This window comes from Varanus komodoensis, unplaced genomic scaffold (assembly GCF_004798865.1).
Source record: "Varanus komodoensis strain SLA01 unplaced genomic scaffold, ASM479886v1 scaffold37, whole genome shotgun sequence".
Lineage (NCBI taxonomy): Eukaryota > Metazoa > Chordata > Lepidosauria > Squamata > Varanidae > Varanus > Varanus komodoensis.
In genome coordinates, this window is record NW_025335889.1 from 75,752 (window position 1) to 102,393 (window position 26,642).

General features: G+C 40.3%; 1 protein-coding gene and 1 long non-coding RNA gene across 3 annotated transcripts in view; both read right to left on the minus strand.

The window, feature by feature from the left end:
* PTPN1 (protein tyrosine phosphatase non-receptor type 1) overlaps positions 1–26,642 on the minus strand; it is an 80,637-nt gene that overhangs the window by 42,203 nt on the left and 11,792 nt on the right. The gene's annotated exons all lie outside the window — the stretch shown is intronic.
* On the minus strand, positions 4,969–7,076 carry LOC123028478. Its single transcript, XR_006415691.1, has 2 exons — positions 6,198–7,076; positions 4,969–5,317 (listed from the first exon to the last, which is right to left on the minus strand). It is a non-coding gene; the product is annotated as an uncharacterized LOC123028478 (long non-coding RNA).

Genomic DNA, 26,642 nt, shown 5'->3' on the forward strand with positions numbered 1-26,642 from the left:
AGCTGGTTACTAGTTATGGGTATACAATATGAACTGTAACCTACACATTCCCCAAACTCATATTCCTTACTGAGAAATTATAAACAGGAAGAGCATGTAAGGGTCTGTCAAGTGATTTAACCCACAAATCTCTGCACAAATATAGTATACTTAGGTTATGACAAGCTTCAGACTCTGTTACTAGAATGGAGAAGTGGGGAAACAATCAGTTTTAGCTATGCCGATATTACATTTGGTGCAGAAACTAATCTTTATTAGGAATCTGGTTGGAGAGGTCAAAACCTGGCGAACTGGCTGGCTCAGCCCCTGTGAGGTAGTTCAGGCTAAAAGTCTGTGACTGATGCAAAGTCACCCGGCAAACTTCATGACTGAGTGGGGGACTAAAATCCATATTTCCCAAGTCCTAGTCCAGCATTCCTAACCACTGGCTCTCCACTATTATCTGTATAGTGTAGTAAAAATAGTTTTTAACTAGTGGGTGTTCTGAGTACAACATGTTAACAATACATTAAAAATATTGCCATTATCAACTCCAAACTGCTATGTAGAGACCGTTCAGTGTAAGCACAAATCAATTTTCTTTGCTTGATTAACATTTTAACAATCATTATGAACGCATTCCGTGATTTAACAAGGAATTTTATGTTGCTGTTATTAACATGTGCCATCAAGTTGTCTCCAACTTATGGCAAACAAATGAATAAGAACCCTCAAAAATGTCCTATCCATGACTTATCTACATAGCTGCTCATGTTAAGTTCGACTCAGTGTAATTATGGTATTAAGGTGTGTTGGTTCAATATTTTGTTCCTATATTTAGGTTTTATAGTTTTTTGAGAGGAGAGGAGGGGAGGCGAGGGCTGCACTTAAATGCTTTTAAGTACCTTTTGATTTCATAGAACTCCATGCAGGCCACTCAGAATCCATATGTTTGATGGACAGAGAACACAGAGAACTCTACCTGTTTAGGACCAACAGCCTGAACGGCAGTGCAGATTTTGGCACAGTGTAACTTGCATATTGTTTAAACAACATGCAGCAAACTGCGACTAGTAAACACAGTAAGCTTATGCTACAATTCTATTTTCTTTTGAAATTACTAATTTTCAGTTGTTTGAACTTAAGTCGGCCACTGGCAGTAATACGATAAGCTGATAAGCACTGAGTTCAGTAAGGTCTTCCATGTTTCAAATCCTTAAACAATGTTGCCATTAACACCATTTTTGCCATTTGCCAAATGAAACCACAGTCTGAAGAGCAATTTTGAAATGTGCTTCAAAGATTAGATCTTGCCTACACCTACCACATGCAGCTTTTAAAGGTATACTTTTTACTGTGTATATTGCCAGAGCTATAAAATCTATCCCAGCTCAAAAAAGGCTAATAGTTGCTAAATGCTACTAAGACTTTTGAAGCAGCCATGAGAGACTGATAGAACAGAGAGAGATCTTAGGCCAAGCAAGATTGCCAAGAGTAATTTTACTTTCTTCATCTGATTTGGATGTGGCAGATTTGCTCTGTATGTACACTCAAAAGCTTCCCAATTAAACAACAAGGATATTCTTCCCTCAATCTGTAAGTGCAATCATATGCCAAGCACAGAAAGTTTCCAAGGATGAATATTTCCACTAAATGAATTCACCAGTTCTTTAAGAATACTGACAATGCTTCAACAGTCTTTTAACAAGTGACAGTGGAATATACAGACCCTCAAATCTCATACAACATAATGAAAACAAAATTCAAAAGCTTCCTGGGGCACTAAAAACTGCAAGTCTGCAAAGCTTATTTGTTTTTCTGAAATTTGTGCATTTTTCAGTATATAATCATTGTTAGATAAAACAAGATGACAGACACTGCTTTTCAATGCCCAGCAAAAACATCACCCTTACTGGAATATTGGCCTGGAGTTCAGAAAACAGCAAATGGAATTTGTTTGTGAGATGTGTCCTTTCACCTCTCTCCTAGAAAGTATGCTTGGCTCTTAATCAACAAGTAGCAACATCATTTTAACTATATAATAGCCAAAAAAAATCACAGATATTTCCATTCAAGAACAATTTACACAAGAACTATAGCAGTCTTATTCTTCTTAAATCCAGAACTTCACAAAAACAGAACACGCATGGAATTCTAGCGTTTGAGCTGCTTATACTTGGTAATGAAACATTTGGGATTTTGACTTTGGACTGTAACCACATAAATGTACCCCACAGTCAAATTATTGCAGAAACATTTATATCAATATTGGAACAATTCTATGGTTTCCCAACATTGTCTGTGGGCAGAGGGCATAGGAAAAGGACTGCTCCAAATAAAACTGCTTGATGCCTCAGACTCTCCTCCTCACAGGGAGCAGGGGAAGATTTAGATCAGGGGTCCCCAAACTTTTTCATCGGGGGCCAGTGGAAAGGTGCCGGTGCTGGGTGCGGGCCGGAAAGGTGGTGCTGGTGGTGTGCGTGAGCTGGTGTGTGTGGGCGTGCGCCCTGAGGTGGGAGTGGGGAGCGCGGCGAGGGGAGGGGAGGCAAGGTGAGGCAAGGGCGGGCACTGAGTCATTTTAACAGTCATTTTAACTCTGCAATAGTTGCAATGGGACAACCTAGTTTAGGGCATTGTTCTGTTTACAGCACCTGATTAAACAAGCCTTCCCTGCTTGACTGGGTACAATGTTATTGTTTTGAAATGCTGGAATTCTGTATTTTGATTATGTTAAAAAACTTGCTGAAAAACCATGTTAGATATAGTGAGGTCTATAAAGCATACAAACTAATAAGTACCCCCATTTCTTTGCACCAAATTCTTTTTTTGAGGGGGAGAGGTGGGAAGTTGGGGTATAATAAATGTGCAGAGAACTGGCCTGTCATTCAAAAATCCATTTAGTTTTTCTCCAAATCATTTTCTGGTAGCTCTTCACAAAAGTGCTTCTTTTTTCCATTCCCCATACCTCCTGCTGCTATTAGGCAAATTCTCCATTCTTTGTCCCCACAAAGGACAACACTGTGCTATGGCTCATCCTAGAAATTTATTTTTAATATCAGGGCGGAACCCTGATCTTACACCCCACAAAAGTCCCTCCCTTTTGCTTGTTTCCCTAATTCAACCCCCTCTGGACCCTAACAAATGCATAGGCGGTATTTCTCTGCAGGTTTTGCTGCCACAAGTGTGTTTCCATGAAAGTTATAATTAGGCTTCCGTATGAACAATCTACTTTTAACCGTATTGTACAAGCAAGCCACAGTTGGAAGTCATGAGAACAAGAGACAAGGTCAAAACCTAAGGAATGCAGTGAGTGGGCTACAGTCAGTGGAAATACAGAAAACACATAAACCATTTGTGAATAAATTTGGGACATAGATGAAAACATGACCCAAATGTTCTCGCAAAGGTACAAGCAACTGCTAAAGGCAAAATAAGACGGAAAGCACTACATGCACATATGGGGCTCTCGGCATTACCTTATTTGATCCTCTGCCAGGGCAGAGCCTGGGAAAGAACAATTCCCTTCCCTATTCCCATATTTTACACTTTGAAAGAATCACTGTGGAAGTTTGAGAATAGTTGTAATTAGGTGATAATCACATGGGAAAAAGATAAAAGAGGTGACATCCTTCCAATTCTTAGACATCAGCCTACAGAGAAACAAGACAGGACAGAGTCAAATAGAAAATCATGATTTTCCACAGCAGCAGAAAAAGTCTTGAAAGGCAAAACTTCAGGACAATGACACCAATCCAAAGCTTGAACAGTAGAGCTAGTGAATGCTTCAAAATTCTCCATATACACTGACATTAAACTGAGACTCTGCAAAGGCAATTCAGTGATTAAATACTGATTTAACTCACAGATCCACTAGTAGCTTATGGGCCGCCTTGAAACAAATGTAATATAAATAAATAAATAGTACAGACCCAGTATGATATAGTGGTTACAGTACAAGGTTCAGACTCTGGAGATCTGGGTTTCAAGTTCTTACTCCACCATGAAGCTTATTGGATGACTTTGGGCCACGGGTACTCAGCCTGACCTACCTGACAGGTTTGCTATGAGAACGAAACAGGAAGGAGAATGACCATGTAAGCTTCCTTGGGTAAGAAGGTGAGCTACTGATATAATCATAGTAAACAGCTGCCAAAACAGCAAGCTAATGTTCTGACAACAACAGACATTGCTACTGTGTCTCCAAGAACCCTGCCACCACCTAAGCACAACACCAGTAATTGAGAATGACATCCCATTCCCATCTGTCCCACTGTAACCAGCCAATATTGGCATCTGTCAACACACTGAGAAAGTGAGAACAGCACACCACTGTTCCCACATCACGCCAGCTTTACACTATGCACACTCCCTAGAATGCACAACAGTACCTCCTGTACATCAGCTCTCTTATAACTGGTGAACCATTGTGTAGCATTCAGAAAGCACACATGTACATCACCAAGGATACTCAGGAAAAATATTTTATTCCCATTGGCTGAAATTAATCCACAGACTCAAAACTAAGACTGTACAAATGTAATACATGCATCCAGAAGGGAACACTTCTTCGTTTACCCCATCATCAAGGAAGAGAGAATGGAAACATAATCATCAAGAAGAATAAAAAGTTATACATTGTTGCTGTTCTTGTTCTCCTGTGAGCTGCCAAAAGAGCTCCAGGCTAAGGAACAGCATAACAATACAACAAACAAACAAACAAAGTGAACTCATTGGCTAATTGCCCATTACCATTGTGGAAAATGCACTGTAAACTAGAAATGTGCTCAAGTCCCATTTTGGGGAAACACAGTGTGACCTCTTCAAAGTAAAGCTTACTTTGCTGGGGATCCTTGTAGCAGGTTTTCGCTCAGCCCTGATGGGGTGTCACAGTGGAAAACCAACTGCTCTATCAGAGACACTCTCCAGGTAAATAACAAGGAGTGGTTGTGGTTTCCTATCGAAAAGCCACAGTGAGAAAAAACACAGAGCTGAAAGGCATCGCTTTTATTGAACATCATATGTTGTGGAACAAATTCTGAAAACAACTTGGATGAGAGGGGCCACCAACCCTTTATTTATGGAGAGGCTCCCGTGGTTTTAAAACTGTGCTTATACATGCTTAGCAACATTACATATGTGACATTTCAGTCCACCATGTATCCTGCAAAGGCACAGGAACCCGGGTGGAAGAAAAACCGGACAATTTCAGAGAAAACAGCTGGTTTCCCACATGGTCGATACTGCTGCTGCAGTTCTTGCAAAAGATCTGCATGCCATCGAGGATGGCATGGTGGGGGATATCTTGGCCTTTGTGACTATTAAGAGAATTCCTGGTTTCCTGTAGGGGAATGAGACAGATATGGAAATGAGTAATGGGAAGCAGCTGAAATAAATTTTAGTCACTCGTTTAGGTTAGTAAGAAAGAATATTGTTGCTAACGTGCTCTCCCATTGGCTTGACCTAGCTTTCCACTCTCGCCCTAGTACTATCCTACAGCCTGTGTGTGGCAGGTTCACATGTTAGGGATACTAAAGATAATAACCATGTAGTCTAGCATACTGCCCTGAAACGGCGTGTGCAATTTATAGTGGTCCTGTGCCACATGTCTTGGCTCATATCCTGCAAAAATGAGTCACAGTTGATTCTATTTATTTTATTCTATTGTACTTACATCCCAGTTTTTTCCTTCAAGGATCTTAAGGAAGCTTAAATTATTCTCCTCCTCCTCTCAACCTTATCCTCAGAAAAACCCTGGGAGATAGGTTAGGCTGAGAGTCTGTGACTGGCTCAAAGTCACCCAGTGAGCTTTGTGGCTGAGTAGAGACTAGCACTTGGTTTTCCTGAATCCCAGTCTGACATGCCAACCACTACACTATTCTGGCAGCACTACCTTCTGACTTTTGTTCTCCCACATAAGCCCCGCACAGACGGTAGGAACCTATCTGCAATTGGAGTGATGAGAGGGACCCCGTTTCTGCATAGCATACATGTACCCAGTGTCCTATGTGTCCACACAGCACCCCTGTCATGTGTTAAGAACTTTATTTCAGCCCTCAGTTAACACAAATGGCATGAAGGCACTCCGTGGCCATGTGAGACTAAGGGTTCTGCAGACCTGTCACTTTCCACTTGGTGACCTAGGAGCCAGGAGGTGCAGATCCTGTACCATGAAGCAGGATTGCCCCCTTTCCCTGACAAGTAAACCTGCCTTTGCTTACCTGTTGTGAGTGCCTTGTCCTTGCAGGCCCAGTTGCAACAACACAGTTCAGGAGACTGCTAGTTGTTTGTCCTAAGGCAAGGTACCTGCAAAGATTCTGAGAAGACAAATGTCATTGCCTTGCCATTCATGCCTTGCCTTGGCTGTTGGCCATTTGTGCAAACAAGTAAACATTCCTTTGCCCAGTCGCTATCTGTGTGGCTGCATTCTTTAGACTTGGAAGTGGAGTAATGTAGCGCTGAATCTCACATCTCGATATATGCAGTCTTTGCTTTCCGGCCGAGGCTTTTATCTATGTGGGGGCATGCTATGATTGGCTACATAGTTAGAATCCTGCCTTCCATTGTGTCTGAGACAAAAGAGCTGAACAGCTGTTTTAGTTTCTCCATTAATTCTGATGGAAGCATTTTTAACTTGCAAATACAACTTGTTTGCAGATAAAAAATGATACTCTCATCAGAGGCATGGCTAAATTATGAGCAAGCACAGGATTCCTACTATTACATTGCATATATTGTTTTTTTTCCTCCTGGAAGGAAGCCATGACAACTCACAAGGTTCTTCTCCTCTCCATTTTATCCTCAAAACAACAACCCTGTAGGCTGAGAGTGAGTGACCCGAATCATCCAGTTGGCTACACGGCAGAGTGGGAACCACAGAGTTGAAAACCACTGCTATGGAGCACATAATGAAACTCTGGGGGAAATGAAGAGCAGTGGTAACCCTAAAACCCAAAATGAATGTGTGCATGCTCCTCAACATTAGGCATCAGTGCACAGCAATCACCCCCACCCAAAATAAAGGCCAGATATCATCTGCTTTACAGCCATAAAGATTTAGAAACATAGAAACAGAGCGAGGCAGAAGGGACCTCCCGGGCCATCTAGTCTGACCCTTGGCTCCAGCTGGCTCCACTCACGACATGTCCACCATGTGCATGTCCAGCCTATCTTTGAACACCCTCACCTCTCGTGGAAGCCCATTCCACACCCTCAGGATCCTAACTGTCAGGAAGTGCAGAAGAGAAGCTGATTTAAATCAGGGCAGAAGAGAAGCCGATTTAATGAACTTCCAAGAAGAAAATGTCAATCCTATGGTCTTTAGGGTGCTAGTTATCATCATATCACCAGAAATGTGCAATTTCTTATTTCTCATTTTAGGTTTTAGTCTACTGTGGTAGGAATTCTTTTGGTCAATGGTCACTGTCCGATTGATTATATGCTTGTTTCTTTCCACTGAATAAAATGGTTTTTTTTTTTTTAAGTCTTTTTAACCCCCCCCCCCCCCACCAAATGTCTTCTTCTTCCAAATTCCTTTAGGGAAAAAAACCCCTACAACTCTGGACATATACCATTTTTACTATTAAAGTTAAACAGGATTATTTGCCATTGTGGCTTTAATCCAGAAGAACAAATAAAAGGATGTCTGGGAATCAGGAATGGAAATAATGCATTTCCTTTTAAGTTCTCTTTTTGGCAAGTGGAAGAACCTAAAAATGATCTACCCTTCCAGTAAAGATTGATCTTCATTGACCCTATATCAGGATGTAAACTTAACATACAGTAATTCTGTTTCTGCTTTGGGACATCAATACAGTTTTGTCTTAAGACAGACAGGTATTTAAGAAGTGTAGTGGAAAGAGTATGAGCATTTATCCTTTGTTCTGAAAAACAAATGCTTGAGAAAGCAACAAATCACTGTTCAGACTATTTCAGTCACACAATGTACCGTCTATTTCATGTGAAAGCAGCTTTATGTGGCACCATTTCAATGAACGTAAAATACTCTAACACCATGTTGATCATTTTTAAAATTAAGCAGGGGAAGTAATGGCTTTTCTGAAAGCTATTTGGAAAATAATATTTTAATATTATGTATATTTCATAAGATTTAATAAAAAGATGACAAAGTATTTATCACACTCTGTCCAACCTAACACATCTTGGGTTGCTTAGTAAGATTCCCAATGTAAGTTTGCTTAGTAATGTTCTCTTACCTGCATTTCATTTCAGTTATTTGTTCTATAGTTTAAGACTGGTAGTGTCTAATGAGATGTTTACATCAGACTGAATCCAGACTTGGCCTTTCATAGTCTAACAAAACACATTAGACCAGTCCTTTGTCAGCTGCATTAGCTCCCTGTTCTAGTTCAGGCCCAATTCAAAGTGTTGTTGTTGACATATAAAGCCCTCCAAATACTCCAGCTCCCAGTGAGATTAGGAAAATAGAGGTTAGGAGGGGGAAATTCTCTGCAGTGTGCCCAGACTTTGGGACTTGCTCCTTGGGGTATACAGCTGGTATTAACCTTGATTTCTTTCAGGCACCAGGTAAAATATTTGTTTCAACCCCATTTGGGTAAGTTATCATAGAATCATAGAATAGTAGAGTTGGAAGGGGCCATGGGGTCCAGCCCCCTGCTGTTGCAGGACACCACATTACGCCATCCCACTCAGATGGCTGTCCAGTTTCTTTTTGAATGTCTCTAGTGTGGAAGAGCCCACCACCTCTCTAGGCAGCTGGTTCCACTGCCATATTGCTCTGACAGTGAGGAAACTTTTCCTGATGTCTAGTCTGAATATGGGTTGTTGCAACTTGAATTGATTATTCTGTGTCCTACACTCTGGCATCAGCAAGAAGAGATCTTGACCTTCCCCTTTGTGACAGCCTTTGAGGTACTTATAGAGTGATACCATGTCCCCACCTCAGTCTTCTCTTCTCAAGGCTGAACATTTCCAGTTCTCTCAGTCTCTTCTCATAAGCAGTGTTTAATTTGTGTCTTCCTGTTGATTTATTTATTTAATTGTTTCATTTTAAGTGATTTGGCTGTATTTGGGCTGTGTTTGGGATATGATTCTGTATTATCTTTTATCACTTGTATAACAATTTACTAATTTCATTGTTTTTATCAGTTTTACTGATTGTACTTTTATATGTTGGTTCAGCATTTTGTAAGCTGCTCAGGGAACCCTCAGGTCATGGGGCGACAGAGAAGTAAAATTAAATAAATGAACAAACATCAAATCATCTTGACAAATTAAACATGCCTAAATTTCACTGATTACTCTAAACAATATTAAAAGCACAATCCCATATATATCTACTAACAAGAAAATATCACTCAGTTCAGTGCAGCTTATTTCCCAGCAAGTAAGAATGATATTGGAGCCCATGCCAGGATCAAAAAGAAAAACAAGAAAAAATCAAGGCAACAAATTAACAAATGATCAATCAATCAATCTGGCATATACAGAATGAAAAATAGAATTTCACAAACATTTCATGAATTTATATAAAAATGTTCACAGTCACAAAAAGAAAACAGCTTGTTGCATTTTAAAGTAAAAAAAGAAGTCTTTCATATAACAAACACATATGTTACAACTATGAATTGATCTGTATTGGTGGTCTAATGAAATCATGTAAAGAAAAAGAAAAATGGCATACTGCATTTCAGCCACTCTGCTAAATAAAGTGAAAGGGTTGTTGTCACATGAAAATTAAATGGAAATTAATTTTTATAAACAGTTTAAATGGACAGAAATAATTAAAATTGAAAATGAAAATAATATGTTTAAAATAATCAATGTCAAAAGTAAACTCACCACTTAAATATAATCGTCACACCCATGGTGTTCATTATACATGAAGAATTTCTCATTCTATTTTCTCTAAAGGTGCATTAAGCTGATTGCTTTCAGGTTTTGCAGCTGTGATATGTGCCATATGAATTAGCAAAGTGTTTGTAAAATCCATTTATTTATATATTGCAACTGATTGGTGATAGTATGTCTGGATCTGAACCATTACAACTTGTTTATTTATTTATTTAGAATATTTATATGCCGACCTTTTGCAGTTCCTCAGGACGGCTTATATAAATAAATAAAAAGAATAATAAAAACATAATACAAATAAATTCCAGATCCACCCTGGCTGCAGATTAAAACATAAATAGCTAATATTAAAAGTTATTAAAATATTGTTGAAATAAAAAGGTCTTAGCCTGGCGCCGAAAAACAATAATGACGGCGCCAGGTGGACCTCTCTGGGAAGCACATTCCATAGGTGGGGCGCCACCGCAGAGAAAGCCCTCCTCCAGGTACTTTGCCTCCTAATATCTTTCCCGAAGGGTTCCCGGAGGAGGGCCTCTGCTGCCAATCTCAGGGGATGGGAGGGCAAATATGGAAGAAGGCGTTCCTTTAGGTATCCAGTTCCCAAGCCATTTAGGGCTTTATAGGTAATAACCAGCACCTTGAATTGAGCCTGGACTTCGATGGGAAGCCAGTGAAACTGGTAGAGGACTGGGGTTATATGAGAATAACGCCCAGTCCCCGACAGCAACCTGGCTGCTCTATTTCGCACCATCTGAAGTATCCGGACTATCTTCAAGGGCAGCCCCACATACAGCGCGTTACAGAAATCCAACCAGGAAGTAACCAATGCATGTGTCACTGTCGCTAGGCAATCGTCCTCCAGGTAGGGATGCAGCTGATGGATTAACCAAAGCTGAAGGAAAGCACTCCTCACCACTGCAGTCACCTGAGCTTCCAGGGACAGCTCTGGGTCAAGGAGCACTCCCAAGCTGCAGACCCTGTCCTTTAGAGGGAGTGCAACCCCATTCAGGGCAAAGTCCAAGTCACCTACCCAGAAGCTCGAACCACCCACCAACAGGACCTCCGTCTTGTCTGGATTGAGTTTCAGTTATTAGCCCTCATCCAGCCCATTACCTCAGCCAGGTACCGGTTCAGTACAGCCACTGCCTCACCTGGATCGGTTGAAAAAGAGAGGTAGAGCTGGGTGTTATCAGTATACTGATGATTCCACAGCCCAAACCTCCTGATGACCTCTCCCAGCAGTTTCATGTAGATATTGAATAGCAAGGGGGACAAAATGGACCCTGCGGTACTCCATGGCATAGCTGTCATGGCACAGAGCCAAAGTCCCCCAGCACCACTTTGAAAAACATTCTGATTATACAAGTTATTTAACTTGCTCAGGTGAATAGGAATGAAGCAATATTTTTCTTCCTATATTGGCAAAGCAAGTTCATTTCCAGTAAGTGTTCCTCGTGGAATGGAAATGGGATGGATTTTTAGTTTCTAAGAATTTCACATTTCCTGGATTTGAATCTGGCTACTAATAATTTAGTTGGCCTTTGCACATGATTTTTGCAATGATAAGACGAAGTACCTTCCTGTAAACATGCTGAACAAAATGTTGCCAATCTGGAATGTTTGTAAAGCTATACACCAGCCCAAACACATACATAGCTGAATTTCTACTTACCTGATCCCACAGTAAATCATACAGAGTGCTACATAATAGTTACACTACAAACCACAGGCAAGCAGGCAACAACACAACTGAAACAAGAGATATAATACCCTTTTGGCCAGAGAAGAACATCCAAATGTTCTGTCCTGCCAATGGAATTTGAGTTAAGTGTATTTCAGAGTTTATTTTCAATGCACACCTCATTCATGGCCTCTATACAACGGAGACTCTTGTGACTCTGTGGACTGAACAGTGCAATAATAAAACAGTCATACCAAAAGAAAAGCACAGGGGTTTGTTCACACTTATTTCATCTAGCAGATGTTCATTTAATTAACACACTTATCTGTCTAAACAGTTAAAAGGCAGCTAACAAAGAAATGCAATATAAAAATACAATATGATTAAATAAAGGTACAGTCAAGGTATAGTAACACATTACAAATTAATTAAGAAACATAGATGCAAAACCAGAATAGAAACTAACGCTAGTAAAAAGCCTTCAACCAAACGTCACCAAGATTGCAACCCCGTGGTCTGCACAAAGGCATTGCAAGAGTCACAGAATGTTTCAGATCTCTCCCTCCAAGGGGGAATAGAGAGGTCCAGTCTTAGAGGGATAGAGAAATGAGGCTGTGCAAACCTACTCCCAATCAGCAGAAACCTCTATGACCACTGACTTTTGGATGTCAGAGCTCCAATGTCAGTGAAACCAAAATGGGAATGTTGGGTAGGATAAGGGAAGAATCCATAAGATCCATAGGCCTTTCATTCCTCAACATGTAATGAGGATCCATAAATTCCTCTCCAACTGCAACCAAAAGGAAAAGCAATAACAAAATAAAGGATAGAACTCCCAGAAAAATGCTGCTCATTTTCTCTTTCTGCCTGTAAACCCAGCCATTCTGCCTTTATAGCTCTCCTACTGAAAATCAATAAACCCACAAGAAGGATCGCTCTGCCCAGGAGACCAGCAGAACAGCAGGGATCTCTAGGAAGAGAATTTCAGAGTCTGGATGCAGCCACTGAAAACACCCTTCCCCTTCTTGCAGTCTGTTATGATTCCGGAATGCAAAAAGAGGGCTTCTATCAATCACTAATGCTCGGATAATGCTATCTAGTGTGATGGCATGCTGAACAGCAACAGGGGTTATGATATTGTCTTGGATTGGAACAGTAAGATCCAAGTGCATTTCAGTTCTCTCTTTAAACAATTACAAAAATGCCACCAGCAAACTATGACTATTACTTATTATGACCAGTCACAGTTTATTGGGGCTGTGCATGATTGAGTATGCTGCCTCCCAGCTGATCGTGCTTTCAGTTTGACATCTGATTAGCAAACAGTCCTGAGTTGTTCAGTGTGGCGTGTGAATCCGGCACCCCAGAGTTTAACTCAACAAAGCATTAGTTAATTCTGGACTGTTTCTCCCTCAACAACCAAGAGTGCTAGGCTCCAACACTGCAGCAAACAATTCAGGAAGTATGTAAAACAGAAAAGGCAACAAAGAAGTTACAAACCAGGTCTATTTCTCATCTTTATTCACTTTAATGCAACACAGCTATACTTGAAACGTCATACTTTTCTTCAAGTTCAAAATCAAGAAGTTTTCCCAACCATGAAGAAAGTTCAAGAGTCAAAGTAAGAAAGATTATGATGTGAGGGGACATAACCAGCAACTACTTGCATTTGCATTCTAGGTAGAATAATAATGAGAGCACCTTCTTTATATTGTATGCATTCTCAGAAACTTTTTTCCACAGCAGTATTGCAAAGTACAATTCATTTTCCATTTGTATTAAGCTCTGCTCAATAGAGGAAATATTAAAACAGACAGGATAGGAAATAGCAGAGTTTCTAAAAAGAAAACTGTTGATTTCAAATTGCATTTCAAAAGTTAGATCAACATTTCAAGTTCCACTTCACTGGAGAGATTTACAAGCTATATATAATATATACGACATGTTGTTCTCTACAGAATGTATATTTCAGCTGTCTTTGAAGAAGACATTATTTAAAGGATGAACAATTAGAAGAGTTATGCTGAGTTTAATATTTATACATAAATAGTAAGCCATAAAAGTCAGGAAGAATTATTTTCCTGCCACGACAAAAACAGATGCCTAAAGCTGGCTGAAGGGAGTGAGAGCGATAAGCAGAGTTTATTTTAAACATTTATTTATTACATTTATATCCCACCTTTCTTCCTTTTTCAAAGAACTCAAGGTGGCTTATATTCTCCTCCTGCTCGCAATCTTATCATTCACAACAACAACCCTGTGAGGTAGGTTGTGCTCAGAGTGTGTGACTGGCCCAAAGGCACCCAGTGAGCTTCCTGCCGACTGGGGACTAAAACCTGGATAACCTGAGTCCCAAGAGTCCCAGCCCTGAGCTCCTTAACCACTATACTGCACTTACTCTCACACAAGTTAGCTTCACAGTTGGAAAACCAAGGCCCTACAAATACACAAACTTTTCATTGCCAACTACAGGAAAGTGGACCTTGCAAGGCCCTAAGATGGCAATGCAGCATTTCAACTTTTACCTCCAAGAGAGTTCATCAAAGGAGTTTGATTCAGGTGTAAATAATTTACAGGCTACCTAAGACCTGGGAAGCTTACTTTTAGACTCCCAACGTTCTTTTAAGAATTTCAGGAAGAGTGAAGGCTAGAAATACATTTGTGTATTCAGTGGCAAATATACAAGTTAAACAAGCCCAATCAACAAATTTAGAAGGTATTTCTCATCACAATGCACAAATGGCTGATTGCTTGGATACCACCTGTTACAGATATCAACCCACAAGTCAATGAATTATCTGGGCATATTTTGTTAAACTCATTCCTTACCTCAACTGCACCTTTGATATTTTGATTTAACCTGTTCTCCATCTGTTGGGCACTACAAAGTCTCACACTGCAACTTCTAATAAGAGTTAAATTACTAGGAAGAATAGCTTAGTAGCATGTTTTCCCTCTTTGCCAAAATCTTTGTGAAAGGCCTACTATCATATCAGAGAAAACTGAAATAAATTTTAATAGGACGTTTGAGTTGTCCCACATTCCCAAACATAGTCATATAGATCTTGTTTAGATCACACTACGTTTATACCACATTGCAGTATTCTACAGAAATGAAATAAATAGGGTGGACTTCCTGTTCTACCTAGATGTTTATTTACATAGGACATAGTAAACGATTCTAAGAAAAATCAATATTTTCCTTTGGACAGGAACAAATGCTGTACTATGGAATGCCACTTTTTAAAAAAAAATCTCCAAAACAGCCAAAAATTCTCAGGTTTGCTGTTGCTACATGTTGTCAAGTCATCTCTGACTTATAGTGACTGTACAAGTGAATGACCTCCAAAGTCTCCTTGTCAGCCTTGTTTAGCAAGTATAAAGTAACAAACAGCCCCATGAAAAAATGGCGCAGAGCATATTGAAAGGGAATGACTAAATACATCTTACTGTAAGGCAGAAAAAGGACAAATATACAGGGAAAGATGTTGCCAACGCTGGGGCTATTCAGATCTACTCCGATATGTAGCAGAACGCTGAGAAAAGGAAACAGTAAATACAGAGAACTGGGTGCGCGCACGCACACACACGCACGCACACTTCTGAAGGCACACAGCAGGGATAGTCAACTTGCAATCCAAAACATCTGAAGAACCACAACTACCTAGCCAGTATAGCCAACGGTGAAGGATCATGGATGTTGTAAATCAAAATATCTGGATAGAGACAAATTGCCCACCCTGGTCCAGGGTAAAAAGCCTACAATGCCAATACTATCAGAATTTCAAGAATGAGTAGAACAATCCTATTTTTTAGACATGACATCTGAGAAACAAAGTTTTAAACTGAGGTTGATTCCGACTGCTTTCACTTTTAGTGAGGAAGGAATTGAACTCATGTAGTCTTGGTACCATGGGTAAAAAACACATTAGTAATTTATTTCACAGAACACAGAATTATAAGTGATATCAGCTGATCTGAGAAGAACCATTCAACTGTATTTTCACCAGGCAACATACCTGGGAAGGATGCTTTCAGATGATGGGTGGAATCCAACATGGCACTCATACACATGCAGATTTTTTGCACTCTGTCAATTCCCTTTGGCAAGCTGTGGGTTTCACCAAGGAGCCACTGCTTGAGTAAGGGAAAGTTAGTGCTTCCTAAAAGAAAGAACTGAGCAGAAATGCTTGTTCCTGGAAGGGTGCAGGCAAGTGAAACTGTCTTATGCAAGCTCCACTGCCCTTCCTCCTTCGAGAGATTAATGTTTCCACTCATTTTGGGGTTTCCTTGAAATGCTAAATAACTGCTATGCAAGCAACTCTATGTGCAACATAGTTGGCAGGTCATAGGAGAATTGGCAGGTGTGTGTTTCCTGCTTTGATTCTGCCGCAGACACCCACATAAAAATGTTAGAGCCATGCGTTAAAAATGTATGCTTAGCATAGGTCTCTGGACAAGTTTAAAGCAAGGCAAAGTTGGATGAGAAAAATACAGCACTAGTGCTTTCCTTGCCTCAAACACACCTTTCAAGAGACACACTTGCCATGTGCCCCCCACCAACTCCCATTACAATATACAAAGATAACCAAAAACATGGTTACCAAAGATAACAAAAAAACATGACCAAAACCAAGGTCAGAGCTTTTTGCAAGAAAACCATGATAATCACATCTGGAAATATTGACTTTATCTTCAAGCCATATTGATTGTTCCATATTGTGTGCATCTTCACACTGCATACATTTCAGAGACTTAGCTATTGAGTGGTTTATAAATGAATTAAATGTGTGTGTACATCATGCACATATGTGAGAAATTCCTTTTCATGTATAAGTCATGGATGCATTATTACATTTTTAAGTGCCTTGAATGTCTTTGGTCACCAGAAATTTTAACTGGAAAACCATACTTGCATAGTACCTCAAGCCCAATTGTACAGAGCTCTTGACTATCCACTTCCTCCTCATATCTCTTGCCGCTTACCTCAAAGGCTTCCTTTCTTATAGCCAGGTCCCCTTCCCCTATGCTTGCAATGTAAGGAAGGGAGAACCTTTTCAGTGAGCTGGCAATGAAATCTATACCTTAGTTAGTAGCCTTGGTTTACCTTGAACTGAAGCTACTACTATTTCCTTTACACAAATGCATTAAAAGGTACAAGATAAACTAGACTTGTTTCTCCTATACCAACAAAACCAAGGCTTGTAGGGAAAACAAGTTATGCAGGACAGCAAGAAGACTTATGAAATAAGAATGCGTTTATCTGAAAAACTCCAAGCAGACTTGTAGAGCCAAGCAACTAGCAAGGACTTGTATATCTAAATATAGAAGAATCCTCTTTGGAAGATCATACAGCACCCATAACATTCTTCTGTGCTGCTTTTTCTATCCAGACCATGCAGACACACCCTTGCCACCATACTCTGCAATACGTTTATTTCTTCTTAACCTTATGCAAATATAATCAATAAATTAAATAAACTAAAGCTGATATTGATAACCAATTAAAATTTCTTTAATTGGACTCTAGCCCTACCCAGTACAAATATGCTTGAACTTCTGCAGGATTTCACTCAAACTATTCTTTGGTCCAAGATCTCCAATATGGTGACTGTGGACATCAAGGTGTCCACAGCTACCTATCCTGGCACTTGCTATCCTCCTTGTCCTTCCTGATTTTACTCTTAAAGAATTTAAAGATTTTAAAGATTTTACTTTTGTAATTTAAAAAAATAACTTGAGAGGCCAGCATGCTGCAAATGAAATGCTGCCTTCCCACACCATCTATATTTAGGCTCAAAGGAGTGGCTTTATGTTTTGCAGCTGAGACTTTCACCTCTGCCTTCTATTTAGGTTCTTTGGTAAGTTATTTTTCTTTCAGTTTCATTACTTTGCTTGTTCGAAAATGAACAATTTGCAACCAGCCATGCCAAGGATGCTGGTCATTTCATGAAAATGCCCACAGAGCTCCAGCAAATGTGCCCCACCGGGCCAGAAAGGCTCGGGAGGAAAAGGACGGCATAGCTAGAATTGTACATCTTGTTTCAATTGCCTACATGCTTGACTTCATTTCAACTGGACAGAATGATGCACAAGGCCAGCACTGATAAATACCTACATAATATAAATCTACTGAAGGAACAATTTGAATTGTTACTATGTTCTTAAGTTTAGGTACAAATACAGAAACAAACACCATTTCTACAATGATCCTCTCAACTTGCACAAGCAACACTGTGACACAATCCTACTAGTTCCCTTCAGAAAATTCTAGTTTCTCTTCTTACGAAACTCTTTCTTGATATTTGTGGGCTTGAAAGTTTAAAGCAAATTCATTTGAATTGCACGTGAGGTCTTTTAGAAATACAAATATTTCAGACTTATTTTTTGTTCCTGTGGAGCTGATATTAGCATATACTCAGTTGCCTCCCTCAAGGTCTACCATTTAGTGCTTTTGAAACTGCTCATCTCTTTATCTTTATTTTTCTGTCTTCTATGGTCCCTTTCTGCTTTGAATTCACTCCTTACTGAACTTCATCTACATGTCAGGGTTCAATATATTTTCCCCCTGTTGTAATATAGAGGAATAGAGGTCTTCAGCCACAGTGCCAGTTCCTTCTGCCAGAAAACAGGAAGCTAAGCTCTTCTTGAAAGATTCATTTTCCGAATAGATTGTTCATCTGCCACTTCCTCCCTCTAAAAGGTCATGCTGTTTCTGATGCTGTAGCGTGTAACTGTGGAACACTTCACCAAAATATACTTCAGAAGGATGAAGAGTAGAATGGTACTCTATGTACAGAGCGCTGGTCCCTGTTCACCATTTCTGAAGTAGTGAAGAAATAATTGCTTTGCATGTATTAACTCTGAATACTAAATATTCTAACAAACTCGATATGTCAAAAGAAACACTTCAAGTCTTATAATCTGAATAGGATAAACCAGTTTCAGCATCTCCATATCAAAGTCTCTGCCTTTGTTGGATGGCTGCAAAGCCCACAACAGACAGGGCAGCTGACTCAGCTGATACAGCAACAGCAGTTGCAAGATTGGAAGCAGCACAACACCCCGTTACAGAAAAGAGGAGACTAAACAGCTGCTCCCAGCAGCACACTTCTTCCAGCAAAGAGATCAACCAACCTTACTTCCTAATGATTTGCATTTTTAAAGAGTCTTCTTAAAGTAAGATGGTGGCAGTGAAAAGGAGGAGACGAAAGAGAAGACAGAAGAAATGGGTAGCAAGAACGAACAAGTAAACCTCAAAATGGTGGGTTAAGAAGGCTAACCACATGGTGTGGCTAAGAAGGAAGCAACTGTGACAGACTAAGATAATGCCTGCTGGAAAATGCTGACTGATACATCAGGGAGAATACAGCCTACATACATGAACAGTACTGGCTTCTGGACTCTCAATACACAAAGTCAACAGCATATTGACTTTTATTTCAATACATTTACACCAGATGTGAACTGTCTTGAGAATAGAAGCTAATTTAATTCACCCAGCTTTATCATCACCCATTCAAAATATCAACCACAGTCTTGCATAAGAATATGAATTTTAAGTCCACTCTCACTGTCCCAGCCCTTTCCTCTTTCCTCTCCTTCCATTCCACAGTTCTCTGTCCTCCTGAAAAATAAAAAGCTTAAAATATGAACTGAAACAGTTTATACTTCAATTCCTTACATATATTTTGTTTGCTTGCATAATTCAAGACACAGAATGCACACAGAGTTGCCACTTTCCTAAGAGTTCTTCAGGCTTTAAAAAGTTTGAAATCCTGGAGAAAACATAAAGGTATTATTTTTATAAAGTACCACAAACTTGCCCAACTCAGTCACAGTTAAACAAAGTTGAAAATTTTCCAAACTTTTTTGGTTCTTTATTTTCCCACAGACATAATTTCATTTCTTAAGTAACAATGAATAGATGCCAAATGCAAATACAGTATTAGGCAACCTTGGCAGTTTCAAAGTTGTAGATAAGCAGTTGTCAGCCTACCATGTACAGATCTTTGGGCTGCTAAGATTTATTAGCCTGCCAACAGTTAATTCCCCCCCCCCCCCAATTTAAACAATGTAAGGAAAGTACATCAATTGTTTAAAAACATTTACAAGTATTCCAAGAAAAATTCTACAAGAACATTTAAATCACATCAAGTGTGCTTTATCTTCTACTTTATATATTTCAGATCAAATACTTTTTAATTTTTTGCTCCAGTATATCATATCAGGTAGTTTTTATTTAGCATTGTTCATTAAATACAAGCAAAATAAGCAGCTCAAATTAGATCAGACTGAAATTTTTCCAACACAAATTGTTCTAGAAAATGTTCTGGAAAATCCATACCATTATTCAGTGACTCTTACACTTGGCAAATAATTTTACCTCTTGGTACATTCCATATGAAACAGACACAATGCACACCATCCCTGTTTTTCTGTGAGTTACCAACTGAAAGGTTTGACTTGAAAGAAAAATTTGATTGAAATTTCACTTGATTTTTTTGAGGAAAAAGAAACATCTTTGTTCTACTATGAAAACATCAATATCTGTAATTTGGTTTGATGTAACTACAACCACAATATACTACAAATTAAATGCTATAATATAATCATATTAAGCAGATACATTGGCTTAGATCTAATACCACACTAGTGGAAGCCCTTCCGTCCTGTCCACCTCAGAAAATCTGATTCCCAGCCCTTGAGGGTGAGCACGGGGTGGGGCACAGAATGCCGAGAGAAGAAATTGCTCCCTTCTAATTCTATGGATGGAACTGCTTCCATCAGCAGAATTGCAGCCATGAGCTTTTAAACTTGATTAACATGTAAATAAGCTGACAAATCACTTTAAAGGATTTTATTCATAACAGCACCAACATACCTGTTACTATAGCTGGTTGGAAGAAGAAAAGTGCCTATGTTTGTGTGCTTACTGTACAAACAAGACCTTGGCTATGAAAAGCTTATCCTGCTTCTCAGTACAACCCTTAATCCCTTTCCTACTGTGCTTCTCAGCTGTTTTCTGCCAAATAAGCAAAGAACTCTGACTTTATCATTTCCATTGTGAACAAAAATAGAAAACTGGTTATTGGGTAGCTTAAACATGTAAGGAATAAAAGAGAAACCTCTGTCCAATCCTGTCTGTATTGTTGCAACTAGGCTAATTAACCCAAAGCACAGGGTAAGTGTTCAAGCTCTACTTCCCAGAGCAATCAGCAGCTTTTAATTGTCTCAACTGCTTGTTCCAATTTATAAGCTGAGGCACTATCAACTAGTGCCTCAGCAGAGGTCTCTGCTACTGTTCACACAAGAGAGATACAGAATTGGAAAGCTCTTGGCTCATGCTGGATCAAGTGAGCAGCGATTTTTCAGCCTTTCCTCAAGTGGAATCATCAGTCACTTATCAGAGGCTCAATTTTTCTTTGGGGTCAGTCTGTCAAGCTCCATTCCTGACCCCAAATAGCTTCAGCCTCTTGTGCAGCACTGCCTCAAACTTCCACTGCAGCAGATATAGTGCTATGACTAGAAAACTCCTGCCAATTCAGTGACCCCGTGCATACGATGGAACAGCCTGCAAGTATGTTAGCCACTGGTTGTTCCAGAGGGAACAATGTGCCAACTGCTTGCCTACTCTGCTTGCAGTACTCTGGATAACCCAGGTATGCCCCATCTCTTGGTTGTTCTCTATGATGTTTGAACCTATGGGCACAGTACCAATACTTGTTTATCTCGATTTTGTAAGCCACTGTTCAGTTTTGGCATTACATGTACACATCACAATAAAAAGGACCATACAGAATGAGCATTTCATTCAAAAATCTGTCAATATCAATAAAATGTGTGTGTGACCTCATAGATAACTAAATGAAAAGCTAGATGTATGAAATACTCACATGGCACCAAAAGGACAACAGGGAATAAGCAACTTTTGAGGACTGGAACATAAATCTGTAACACAGGCTTCCTTTTTCACATATATCATGTTCCCATCCCCATGCAAACAATACCAGCTTTTTAGTTCTCTTTAAGTTCCATATATATTTTAACTACCTGATTTGTATTTATAACCAGAAATGGCAGTACAGAAGTGTCTGCGCATGCCTAAATTAGATATGAAGGGTGCCATCCTTTGCATATAAAACAGAAAAAAAATCCTACAACTTCCAGCATCTTTCTAGCAGGCCATGCTGGAAATTGTAAGAATATATCTTTGAACATGCAGAAAGAGTGCACATTTACTCACATATTTTATTTATTAATTTATTCAATCTAAGACGGTCAAAACACCATAGTAATTGCGAATCAATTTATTAGATCAGCCCCATTAGCCAGAAGGGATCTTTTTTTTTTCTTTTTTTTTTTGAAAGAGAGACATATCTTTCGAGTCTGTAAATATTATCAGCACCAGTAGCTCTCACTACCCCTGGGATAAGTGCCCCTCAGAGCCAGAGTAGTGTGGTGCTCAGATTGTTGGACTGGGGACCAGGGAAACCTCACTTGACCATGAAGTTCACTAGATGACTTGGAGCCAGTGACTTTCAGTCCAACCTACCTCAAAGGATTCTTGTTGTTGTGAAGATAAAAGGCAGCTATGTATGCCACACTGGGTTCATAAGAAGAGGGAAAAGTGGGATATAAATGCAATGGAAGATTAAAAAGAAGTAATTCCCAATTACTATGGTGCTTTGACTCTTTTACCAGCTGTCTCTCCTGCCTGCTTGAGCATGAAGAGCTCTGGGACTGGTTGTTCTTGTAACAGCATGTCTCATAAAGGAGGACACGTCTTTCTGTCTCTCAAAGTACAAGCTTAACTGCATAAGCACAAACACACACAAGAGCCTAAGTAAGGATTTCACTGTGCAGAACGTTGACTCTAGCACTTCTCCTGATTTGGTTCTGGCAAATCTTGCAAGATCTAGATGATACACAGATTTAGCAGAAAAAGTTTCCATAAATATTCTCAAGGATTATATTTAATTTAGCTTCAGTTTTTCCCTCTCTTGGTAATGTGGTTGCAGCCTGTGATGAGCCTTCCTGGATCTCTGAACTCTAGTAAAGTGTTCTTGCCCATGTGTGGACCTTGCCAGGAAAACCTTCCTGTGAAGCAAATATGGAGCACCACTACTGAGAAATCCCTTCTCAGTAATGCCATGTGCCTCATTGTGTGTGTGTGTGGGGGGGGGGGGGCAAGAGTCAGGCAGACTCAATTAGAATCAAGGTTTTTTTTTTTTTTTGGTAATTCTTTGTTTGCAGAGCCCAGAATAATCACTTCTTTATTTAAGCTTATAGTTGCAACTCTAATGCACTGTTCCGAAGTACCCAGGAAGCCATCTTACACTGAATCAGATCACTGGCCAAGCTGTCAAGTATTCTGGACCTGGCCATGCAGTTACTACTAGTCTTGTACCCCCCGCAAAGTGCAAGGAAAGCTTCATGGGGTGCAGAAAATGTTTAAGGAAATCACAGCAAGCATCCAGATAGCAATTCTATGGTAAGTGTGCTAGTTTCCTACTAAATCAAAGAGATGTGACACCTGGTTATATGGCTAGCAGCAGGATTCCCTTGAGCCACCTGCTGAGTCAGGCACTGGCTCACAAAGAGATGCTATTCTCCAATCCATGACACGTCTTCCCTGAGCCCAGGCATATCAAGACATGCTGAGCCCTTTATTACATGATCTATTTGCCCCAGTATGCCCAAGCTACACAGGGCCCCATCTGCAAGTATTTCAAGAAACACAGATAATCAGGGGAAATGCATCAGAGCTAGATCTCACTGAAAAATAGGGAGTTCTGCTCTAAAGACATCAGGGATCTCCCAGCTGTAGCACACAGGCACTTGACTCCAAGGCAGAAGCAGTGAGCACAGCACAGTACTGTCAGTCTAAACATGTTCATATTGCAATCACTTGCTTAGTGCAGGAGAACCCCTGGAAGATTACGGAACTGAGTTTCAAGGGACCCTTCTTCCCAAACTGCAGTCATTGCCCCTTACTTGGTATGCCTCTTCACAGAGCAAATACCCTCCTTCCACTGGCTTTCCACAGAAAAGGGGAGTCTGAAGGCCCCAATGCACCTGAAGAAGTACAGTCTTAAGAGCCAGCATAACAACTCGAGACCAGGAGCCAAAGAGCCCAGAGAATTGAGAGAAGAACTAAGAAATCATCATTAACTAATGCTCAATAGATGATCTGTCTCTGTAAATGTCGAACTGACCAGGTGCAACCTGCGAAGGTCTTGGTCAGTGCCAAACAGCAGTTCTCAGATAGCCTTCAGTGAGATGAATGAGCAATTACATATAAGAAGGGACAGTGAGCATGTAGTGTCTATTCAGACAATGGCTGAGAGGATCTGAGCACTGGGCATGGCAATCACAAATGTCATCTTTGATGGTGCAAACAATGCCAGTCATTGAGAGGTCAACAGATTCTTTGAAGCTTGACAGCAGCCTTGCAAACAGAAGTGCAAAGCCACCAAATACAAGCTCTGTGCTTGTTGCATTTCTACATGGGACTGCAGCAGTTCCTTGCCTTCTCTAATCCTCCTCGATCTCCCCTCCTTTCACACACAAGTCACTCATTCACCTCTTTCAAGTGGACCCCCAGGAACCCCACATTGTGGTACAAAGCAACCCCAGAAACCACTGAAAGATGTGGAGAAGGAGAAGCAGTGCTTCAGCAATGACTGCAGAGCAGTTACCACCAAGCACATTCTGCAACAGAGGCTCAGATGGAAAATGAAGAGTGGAACAGAAAAAGATACCAGTGCTCAGTAACTCCCTTACTGCCACCACAAAAACTCTCACCACATCTTCTTTCCCCCTGCATATAAAGCCTTGCTTCTTCCTTTTCTGTTTATATCTTGATACAAACTAGTTCAGAGTTGCTTTGCCAGGTTTGGTTCCAAGGACACTTGCTGACATAAAAATGCAGCACTGTCATGCCCTAAGCATTCCAGTGGAATGCAGGTCACCAAACATGTCTCATGACACCTGCACTGGATTCTCTGGTAATTCAAGTGCACCTATACACTGCAGGTAGAAGCAAGGGGGTAGGAAAGGCATACACAAGGAGAGTTTGTTGTGGGATGTTTATTTTAATTTCCGGAATCATGGATGCCTGTAGCAGTAGAAGTGTAATTGCTCACTTCGGTTTGCCTTCCAGTACCAGCATATAAAGCACCTTAGGTTCAAAGGTACATTTACACCTGTAGCGGTATGACTGGGGTGCTGTATTTGTGCTGGGAGATCCTTCATTGCGATCACCACTCACATGCTAAAACACGTTTTATTCCTACCATCTTGTTGCCTGTACTTCCCTCTACACTCAATGCCCCCTTGCGAGGGCAGTTTGAAGTAGTACCTACTGCTCTGCAGGTATCTGCATCAGAATGAACATCAAATTTAGCCTACAAATCAAGACTTACTTCCTGAAGCTCACAGTCTGCACAAGCTGGAGAGCAGTGAACGAGCGCTTACGTCTGTATATGCCCGACTGCCCTTTGAGATCTGCGGGAGAGTCCCTTCTCCGGGAACCCTCCATGAAAGAAATTAGGAGAGTAAGTACCCGGAGGAGGGCTTTCTCTGCGGTGGCGCCCAACCTATGGAATTCACTCCCCGAAGAGGTCTGCCTGGCACCGTTACTGGTTTTTCGGCGCCAGGTAAAGACCTTTTTATTTAGACATCATTTCAATTGTTAAAACATATGATCTGGCCAGGGCAACTTCTTCTTCCTTCTCTTTCTCCTCCTATATATTTATTTTATACTGATAATTTTAATTTTATATTTGTAAATCAATGTATTTTTTGTATTTTTGTATTTATTGGTAATTTATTATGTACTATTGTATTTCAATGTATTTTATCATGTTGTAAGCCGCCCCGAGGTTTCGGCAAGGGGCGGCATAGAAATGTAATAATAATAATAATAATAATAATAATAATAATAATAATAATAATAATAGTGGAAACTGTTGCCCTTCCTCTGCCAAAATTTCTTCTTCCCACCCTGTGGGAAGCAACTTAGTCCAAATGCCAATTTCTCACTCTTTTTCCACACCCATTTCCCTGGCCTCATCTTCTTGTTCTCCTCCTCCTTTTCCAGCAGGTGTATCAGCATGACATAAGGCTGCTTCCATCAGTGTCCCATATCTTGTAGGCGCTATGGCAGATGAAGCGCTTCTTTCTGCTGTGACTGACACTGCTCTAAAAGCCCTTAGAGATTACTGCAATGAGAAGCATGAAATCCTTCAGCAGCATTGCACAACTTATTTGATTTCCTAATGGCTCCGCTGCACCTGCACAGGTGGCGCACGATGGTTCAGCAGTCTGCAGAGCTTGCAGATGTCAGTCAGCCTTCACAGAAGAAGACCATGTTGCCATGATCCCTGCTGCTGCAGGGGAGCCCACTGGAGATGGGTGTGTTGCCCCTCACTCTTGTGCTCTAAAGCTGAGCAGACATGAATTCTGGACAAGGATGCTTGGGATGAAGCCAGATTTTGTGGCAGCTGTGCTACTTTTGAGATTGGAGCACTGGAATTCAGGCCTAAAATCGTGAATTCTAATATGGTCATGTGGAAATATCTATCAGAATACAACAAACAAAGAAACAAACAAAACACTTGGGGCTCATTTTGTACGGACTTGTTTTCAACATTGGGTACTTCCCATTTTAGCACTATCTTTGGTGCAGGTTAAGTCAACTGTGTGCAAAATAACCAAAGAAAGTGTGCATTTTAAACTAGCGCTAGCTCACTGACATCGTAGACATGGGGGACTAGGAAAAGCATGTGAACTGGGATTCTCTCTGGTAGTGAGTGCTTTGAATTTCTCACATGTAAGCATTCCACTTCCTCCTGGGTGAATGAATTCTACAGCCATAAATACTCTTACAGCTTGGTCCTTCAGCTACTGGTGGACTCTAAACGAAGATTTGTGCAGGTGGGGTTGGGAGAAGCCATGGCATGGTTATCTTCTGAAACTCACTTTTATAGACAAACTAAGTATAGACAGCTTCTTTACCAGCCCGTTACAATAAACCTTCCCACTGGTGTATCCCCTTATTCTTAGAAACTAGGCCTTTTTACTTCACCCATGGCTTGTAGGCTCTGAGGGTAGTCAAATACTATAAGCACTACTACAGCTGTGCTAG